The sequence below is a fragment of the Mastomys coucha genome, unplaced genomic scaffold (genome assembly GCF_008632895.1).
Source record: "Mastomys coucha isolate ucsf_1 unplaced genomic scaffold, UCSF_Mcou_1 pScaffold12, whole genome shotgun sequence".
Taxonomy (NCBI): Eukaryota; Metazoa; Chordata; class Mammalia; order Rodentia; family Muridae; genus Mastomys; species Mastomys coucha.
In genome coordinates this window covers 28,267,447-28,275,629 of record NW_022196894.1, presented here as the reverse complement: position 1 = coordinate 28,275,629, position 8,183 = coordinate 28,267,447, and the positions used below count along the sequence as shown (strand labels likewise).

The 8,183-nt window shown below is 47.2% G+C and overlaps 1 long non-coding RNA gene across 1 annotated transcript; it reads right to left on the bottom strand.

Annotated features, from left to right (window-relative positions):
• Positions 1-1,512: 1,512 nt before the first annotated feature.
• Positions 1,513-6,796, bottom strand: LOC116085791. The gene is made up of 2 exons (XR_004116726.1): positions 4,576-6,796; positions 1,513-3,986 (listed from the first exon to the last, which is right to left on the bottom strand). It is a non-coding gene; the product is annotated as an uncharacterized LOC116085791 (long non-coding RNA).
• Positions 6,797-8,183: the final 1,387 nt, after the last annotated feature.

Here is an 8,183-nt window from a genome sequence, read left to right as displayed (position 1 = left end):
GGCAGCTCACAAGCAAAGCACACTCTGCGCAAAAGCTAAGGAAGCCTCATGCACCCTGGGGTGACTGATGAACACCTCCCACCAGAAGCTTCCCATGATGCTTCAGTCAGCCAGGCTGACGTGGTATTGCTAAAAATTTACCCGGTGGCTTGCACTTGACTCTGCGTTACTCTTTGTAACTTAGTGTCCATGGAGGCTCCTGCTAAGGAGAGGGAGCTGACCCCAGTTTCTAAAATACTTTCTGGTGTAGTCTGTCCTTGCAGAAGGGAAAGAAGGAGCCTTTGGAAGTAGCTGGGTTAGTTCACCAATTATCAAAAAAGGTACTGTGGATCCCCAGAGTCCTGAGGAAGACTCTGAGTCCGCGGAGTTTAAGACAGCTTTCATAATGGAACAAAGATGTTACCTGCCTTTGCTCTCTGTGTTGGTATTCACAACAATGCTGCAGAAGCAATGGTGATTGCCAACCCCTGCTGCCAGGCGCTCACCTCAAATCCCAGCACTCTGGAGGCAGAGGCAGGCAGATCTCTGAGTTCGAGGACAGCCTGGTCTACAGAGTGAGTTCCAGGACAGTCAGGGCTATACAGAGAAACCCTGTCTTGAAAAACAAACAAACAAACAAACAAACAAAAGATTGTCATCCAGTCTCCCCAGCATGGATCAAGACAACCACAGCTCGCTGGGTTAAGTCTGCATTGTTTCCTCTACTAGCACTGTTATGGTGAAAATAAAAAAAAGTAAGTCCAAGGCCAATCAGATGGCTCAGGGAGGAAAGATACTTGCCACCAAGCCTGATGATCTGAGTTCAAGAGCCTGTGCCTACATGGTAGAAGGAGAGAACAGATTCCTGCAAATTGTCCTCTGATCTTCACATGTGAAACATGCTATATGCATGCACACACATACATAAATAATAAATAAAGTGCAATGAAATTTTTAATTAAAATAGGCCAGTTTCCCCCTGTGTGTTCCATCTTGGTGAGAGAGCAAGTGGTTATCTCTCAGCTCCTGAATAGCATCTTCTTTCCATAGCTAGTGTTGTCTGATCACTCCCACACTGCTTCTGCCACACTTGAAGTGTCACAATACTCTCAAGGAAAAGTTACTTGCCTGTACGTGTCTAGAAGGAGTGGTGAGCTGTACTACTCACTGTTTTCTTCAGAAAATACATTTCTATTTGAAAGACACCACGGCAGGACAAGCTCTGGTTTTTCAGACCTGGGTCTAGGCAGACGTTTTCCTAGAAGTGAATCTCACGAGTGTCAGTTCAAGGAAACCAGCTGACAGGATTTGCTGCCAATGAAGAACTCAGAGCTTTCAAATGAACACTGGGATGCTGGAAAACTGAGTTTGCCACTGTGAGCTTGGCAGCTTCCAAACACGGACAGACTTTCCCAGTGGCATTCCAGTGTGGGCACGTTAGTAAGTGTGCTTTTGAATATTTGATAGGGAGATGTGTCAACGCTTAGAAAAATGCATGCAGCCTATCAAATCAATGTCTTCCAGTCGGTCACACAAGAGTAAAAAAGTACTTTTATTGAATTTCTTTGTTTTAATGCTGACAGCAAATATCAACAGATAATTAACATATAAAATATCTTCGAGGCTCATCCTTGAGAGATCTTAAAAGATTAAGCAAATGCTGAGAGTGGATAGTTTGGAAACTGCGAAGCTGTAAAACTTTATGGTACGAAGATCAGACGCAATGTGAGGAAAGCAGGCGGGTGCCGAAGACAGGAGAGGAGCCTTGTGCTACAGATTGGCAAGAGATCATTAGAGAAGAAACCGAGACAGTGGCGGTGACATAGGCAGGATGTGTGTGGGGTGCCTTCATTATTGTGTTAGATAACTCTTCCCAGAGAAACATGAGCAAACAAATCGCCTATCCTCAGCACTGACTACAGATCAAAGAAAGAATTCTATTCAAGTGCAGTTTGATGAAGCAATGAGCTTATTAGGTTTTCTAACCATGAGCACAGGTATCCTGGTTAGTTTTAATCATTAACTTGACACAGCCTAGAGCCACCTTGTGTCCATTGAAGAATTACCTCAACTGAAGAATTACTTCAATCAGATTGGCCTGTGGCTATATCTGTGAGTTCTTTTGATTTGATTGGTGCCAGAGGATTTAGCCCCCTGTGGGCAGCACTATCCCTATGATAGTGGGCCCAGGTTGTATAAAAAAGTAGCAAAGAGCAACTGAGAGAAGCAACCTATTAGTAAGCAGCATTCTTCCATAGCTTCTGGGTAATTTCCCTAAGTGGTGGAAGCGTACGCTGATATAAACTGTTTACTCGCCTAAGTTCCTTCTGGTCTCAGTTGTTCATCACGGCAATAGAAAGCAAACAAGAACAAAAGGGAGCGTAAAGAAGCTGCATCACTGAAAAGCCTACCATAGCCTGTGAAAACTGCACCCATAGACATCACCGACACATTTGCAGATGCAAGAACTCCCCCTTAGTGGGATTGTTTGCTGCGAATATAAGCTTGGGAAGGGGCCTTATCAATCTAGAACTTTCTGAGTCTTTCAAGTGTCATTAGCTCCCTGAGATTTATGAGTCTTCTTACACTCTGCAGGAAATGTGTCAAGTTGGGGAAATTATCGATACACAAATGAAAATTAGAGGCGTTGTGTTCTAGTTAGGTTTGGTTGCAGTGTTGTAGCCGGTAAAACCATTGCCCTAGAGTACCTACTGGAGATGCCAGCATCACCACCAGCTGTGTAGAGAGAGGAATGCTCTAACAGTAGGATTGAGTGGGGAAACAAGAGGAGGATCCTGCTCCAATTTTTCTACGTGGAGACTTCAGGACTCAAGGTCTAAGAGAGTGCTCACTACGAGGAGGCAGAAGGGAGCCTGGGATAGGATAGGATTTGCAGGTTTCAGCTGTGAACTATTCCCCTGTGGACAACATGCATCCTGTATTACATTATGCTGTGTTTATTCCCTTCTGTCATCCATGAGTCTCTCATTGTACGAGCTGTGAGCTTTTCCAGTTCTGTCTTAGGAAGGGACAGGAAGTGCTGTGTGCTTATGCAAGGAGAGCAACAGCTCTTAGCAGGTTGCTATGGGACGAGAGCAATGGTTACACACTCTCAAGAGAAACCCCGTGAACCAGAGAAACACCTTCTCCATCCAGTAACTGTTCACAGAAGGCTGAGAAATATTCTTTTCAGACTTGAGAAATATTTTGGAAGAAAGAGTAAATGCAGTGAATTGAGTGTGGCTGGTGAGGTAAGTATAGAACTCATCCTAGGGTACTGCTAAGAACTCAGTGTACCTGCTAGATGCCCCCACTGGACCTGTCCGAGGCTCAAGAGACCTGGAATGAAGGCCTTGACATGAGAGAATGGCCAGCCAGCCTAACAGGCGAGTAGCTCTCCAGAGCGAGAGTCACCTGCAGAAGATTACAGAAGGACCGTGCTTGGCCCAGATCAATGGAGGAAGACCTCCCAGGAGTGGTTCTGGTACACATCGCAGGTGTTCTCTGGACGAAGAGATGATGCTGAGATCTCCTGGAGAAAGGATAAAGGTGGACTCAACGTGCAACCACAGATCCTAGAGAATGCCTCTTGCTGATCACCAGGAGCCTGCATTGCTGCCAGTAAAGAACGAGCTTAATTAAGTTCTAACGGGTTTTCAGCTGGTTGGCACACCCAGGACAAGGTATGCATCCATCACTTGGTTTCAGGCAGGTCGAGAGTGTTCTGCTAATATGTGAAACCTTCTATGTAGCCACTTAAGTTCCCCACACATCAGGTGTGATTAGAAATCCCAGAAGCTACACACGGCCTGACGTAAACCATTGAGAGGGACAGGACGGGGAGGGGGGCGGGGGGGAGGACAAGCAAGACAAGAAAACAGTTTACATTAGCTTCTGCATGCAGTTGTTGGAGCTCGGTCATAACTGTTCCTTCTGCTGGCTGTAAAACTGACCCAGCCAGATCCCAGAGCTGCAGGCTGGGATAGGAAGTCTGCTGTAGCCGGAACCTGCCAGAGAGAACAGAAAAACGAAGTTCTTTCAAGGTGTGGTCAAGTGGCTGGAATACCTAATGTCTCAGTGCCAGGTTCACCATTGGCACCACAGAGATCACAGCCTGGGACCAGGTCACACAGTCCATTCCTCCCCATTAGTGGCACCTGCCAGGAGCTACTCCTCCAGACAAGGTCTCCTGCAGAGATGTTTGTCTTCGGTCTGTGCACAGCAGACTCTAGACACTGTGCTGGAGCAGGTATTCTCCTACTGGGTGATGAGTGCAAATCAAGAACCTCCAATGGTGGTTTAGTTCCTGGGAGCTCTGGGGACTAAACCACCAACCAAAGAGGGACCCATGGCTCCAGCTACATTTGTATATCTGGCATCAGTGGGAGGGGAGGCCCTTGGTACTGTGGAGGCTCAATGTCCGAGCATAGGGGCATGCTAAGGTGGTGAGCTGGAGTGGGTAGGTGGATGGGGAAGCACCCTCCTAGAATCAGGGGGAGGAGAATGGGATAGGGGAGTTGCAGAGGGGAAACAAGGAAGGGGGACAATATTTGAAATGTAAATAAATAAAATAATCAATTAAAAAAAAAAAAGAACCTCCAATGGGATCTTGGCATGGCTAGTTTCTGCATCATTATCCCAGCTTTGCTAGGAGACTTAGCCCAAGTCACTGCGTGGAAAATGCTTCTGTTGCTTCCTTTCCCAGGCGACTAGGAACTCGAGCAGCGCTATTAGTGGCTGTAAAATCAGGGCCAATTGGGAGAAGGCGGGGCTGGGGATAATTGTTTGCCAGATGCCTCTGGGCTGACTTGGAACTCTGGCTCCAGGAGGCTGAGTCTCCGTTCTGCATCAAGGCACTAGGATCTGTGGGAAGCAAGGAATTTCTTCACATCTTCATCTCAGTCAACCTTCCTGTTGTGGGACAAAGGGATGGGAGAGACACATGCTACCACATATTTGAACCTGGAAAAGTTTGCTTCCCTGGTAGAAAACTGCCTCGTCTCTCAGAAAGAGACATGACGAGTTCAGGGGAGATACTGGGGAGACTGGGTGTGTGAAAATGTGCATCAGAAGAATCCAGGGACAAGTCACTTGCATTAAGATGCATGTACATGCCAGGTGGTGGTGGCGCGCACCTTTAATCCCAGCACTTGGGAGGCAGAGACAGGTAGATGGCAGGAGTTTGAAGCCAGCTTGGTCTACAAGTTCAAAGACAGCCAGGGCTACATAGAGAAATCCTGTCTTAAAACAAAACAGAAAAACAAAACAATCTGAAGGACTGCATGTTTGTTTTCACAGGAGAAGGAGGCAGCTATTGAACCCACCTGCAGGTGAAAAGGAGGCAGCTATTGAACCCACCGCAGGTGAGGAGGTACTTTTTGTTCTTAGCCCTGAGTGCACATTCCACAACACTAGGGCAGCTTTGAAGAGACCCTGGATACCTGTCTCCAGGTGGGCAGAGGATTGGAGTTTTCAGCAGAGCCTGGTAAGGCTATCAAGAGGCCGGGGCTTTTAAGAGATGCAGCCGAGATGGAGATCCTTCATGTAACACCTGGGGTGCTCAGGAGATGGGAGAGCTGTCAGAGCGGTGGGGAGCATGTTTAGGGAGGGGAAAGGTGGGCTATAGTCAGGAATGGGGCAGGGGTGGCATGTGGTGGGCACTGTTTTAGAAGAATGGAGGAGAAGCAGGAAAGGAATTAGGGCAGAGAATACCAGTAGAAGCCAGAGAAACAGAAAGGATAGCAGTGGATAGCAGGAGCATGGCGGTGACAAGGGGACAGGGCCAGGACTGCTCAGGCTAACCCTCACGTTACTGAGACTGTGACCAAGGCAAGGCTGGAAGTCCCCTCTCTGGCCACAGGTCTCAAACACACCACCCTGACTCCTCAGACATCCCACAGAATACCCCTCCCCCTCTTCCCAAGGGGACCCCCCTCTGCCTTTGGGCCACCTAGCTCCCCTGGCAAGATGCTCATCACAGAAGGAAGTAACTACACCCGAGGGAGATCAGGTGATTTGAGCAACCAAGAACAAGCAGACCATAGAAAGGAATCTCTGCTTTAGAAATTAGCTACAGTCACTAATCCATCCCCAGCTAAGTGTTTCCAGCCGCTGCAAATGTTGTAACACCCTTGGAATTCAGGTCCCTTTGGCTTATTCATTCTATAACTCTGGAAGCTCGTTTGTTAGATTTTTTTTTTCAGTGTGTCCAGCCAGGATTGTTCATGTTCTAGCCATTCCCCAGCTTCCTGCTTCTCTACTAACCTATTTCTCAAGCCGCTGAGAAATTGGGGCCATTAAGTCAGGATCCAAGAAGAATGGCTGGGAACATTGAGTCTCAGCCGAAAGGCTCTGAATGCCCATGTGTCCACAATACTAGATGTTCTCAAATGTACCTGATTTTCACAGACAAGCAAAGGGAGCTGAAGAGAGGTTTGTAAATTTCCAAGATATGAGCAAGGAGCTCATGTCAGGGCTGGGTTTTACACATTTGGCCCTAGTCAGCAGCAGCACATGGCAGACCATCCAACACTCACTGACCTGAAGGGTAGGGCTGAGCGGGCATTGCCCCCCTAGCCTTCTATCTCCTACTAGGCACAGCTGTGGGGTCTAGGTCCCTCATTTCTGATTGCTATCTTAGTTACACTGTGATCTCAAAAGACCTGGCTGGGTCTACATATAGCAGTGTGGTGATCACTGCAGCAGATGCTCAGTTGGCCTTAGAGCCCTGTCCCTGGTCACCTTGGTCCTGAATGTCAACCTGCTGACAGGATATCTTTGTAGAGAGCCTGCTGCCAGGATCGTCCTAGGAAGGATTCCTGAAGAAATTCCAAATGTTTGAAGCTGAAACAGGAGGGAAAGTTATCAGTCTTAATGCCCATTCTCCTCCCCCCTCTTCATCCCTCCCCACCCCAAACATACACACGCTGGTACAGCTTCTTTCTCTCATTGGTTGTTGGAATTATAGTACATCTCTAATTTATTGTTTCTTTATTATTGCTAATATGGAGAATACACAGGACCTTTTGGGGAGGTTTCTTTGCAACATCCCAACTAGAGACCCAATTGGTGGCAAGTGTTAATTATGAGACATGTAAATGGAAATGTATTAGACTATAGTTAATGTAACAGACTGTGATAGCATTATGAACAGTGACCCTGGAGCTTAAGGGGGTGACTTTGGCAGGAGCATTATGGGAAGTAGCAGGTGAGATGGGAGAAAGGGTGGTCTCTGGCTTGCCTGTGGCCTCATACAACTACCACTGAGACAAGCTACTCAGTGCCTTGGGCCGTGGGCTCCCTGATGAAGAGCTTGTTCCAGCTTCTCTTGATGCACTATAAAATGATGCCAGGACACAGCCAATTGGGAGTGGCAAAAGGCAGCTATTGTTTTGTAAGTTCTCAGAGTTGAGGATTTAAACAGCTTAGTAAAGGTGGTTTGTCTCTGCCCTTCCATGCCTAGGCCTCATCTACAAAGACACGAAGACAGGGAACTAGAAATAGCTAGGGTTATCTTCACTTATGTCTAGTGACTCACATTGGTTGGGTATAAGTAGGATCTTCAGATAGCTTATTGCCAGAAGATCTATGTCTGACATGTCCATGAGTTCTCTCAGCATGGGCTAGTCTGGACTTCTTCACAGAACGGGGACTGGGTTCTAAGGGGAAATATTGCAAGAGAGGAAAATGTTTGTTCTAGCCTTGGGACTCACATTCTGGTGGTTTGAATGAAGATGGTGCCCATAGAACCATAGGGAGGGACACTATTAGGAGGTGTGGCCTTGTTGGAGGAGGTGTGGCCTTGTTGGAAGAGGCTTGGCCTTGTTGGAGGAAATATGACACTGAGGGTGGGCTTCGAGATTTCAGAAGCTAAAGCCAGGCCCAGTGTAGCTCTCTCTTCCTGTCTATCTGGGTCTAGAACTTTCAGCTACCTCTCTAGTACCATGTCCACCTGTGTGCCACCATGCTTCCCGCCATGATGATAACGGATTAAATTTCTGCACTGGAAGCCAGTCCCAGTTAAATGTTTTCCTTTATAAGAGATACCATGATCATGGCATTTCTTCACAGCAATAGAAACCCTAACTCAGACACACATATCACTTCTCCCACACCCCGTTCATGATGGCAGTCACAAAACTCTGTCTGGGTTCAAGACGAGGAGAAATGGACCTATACACACACTCTATGGGAGAGGTATCAAT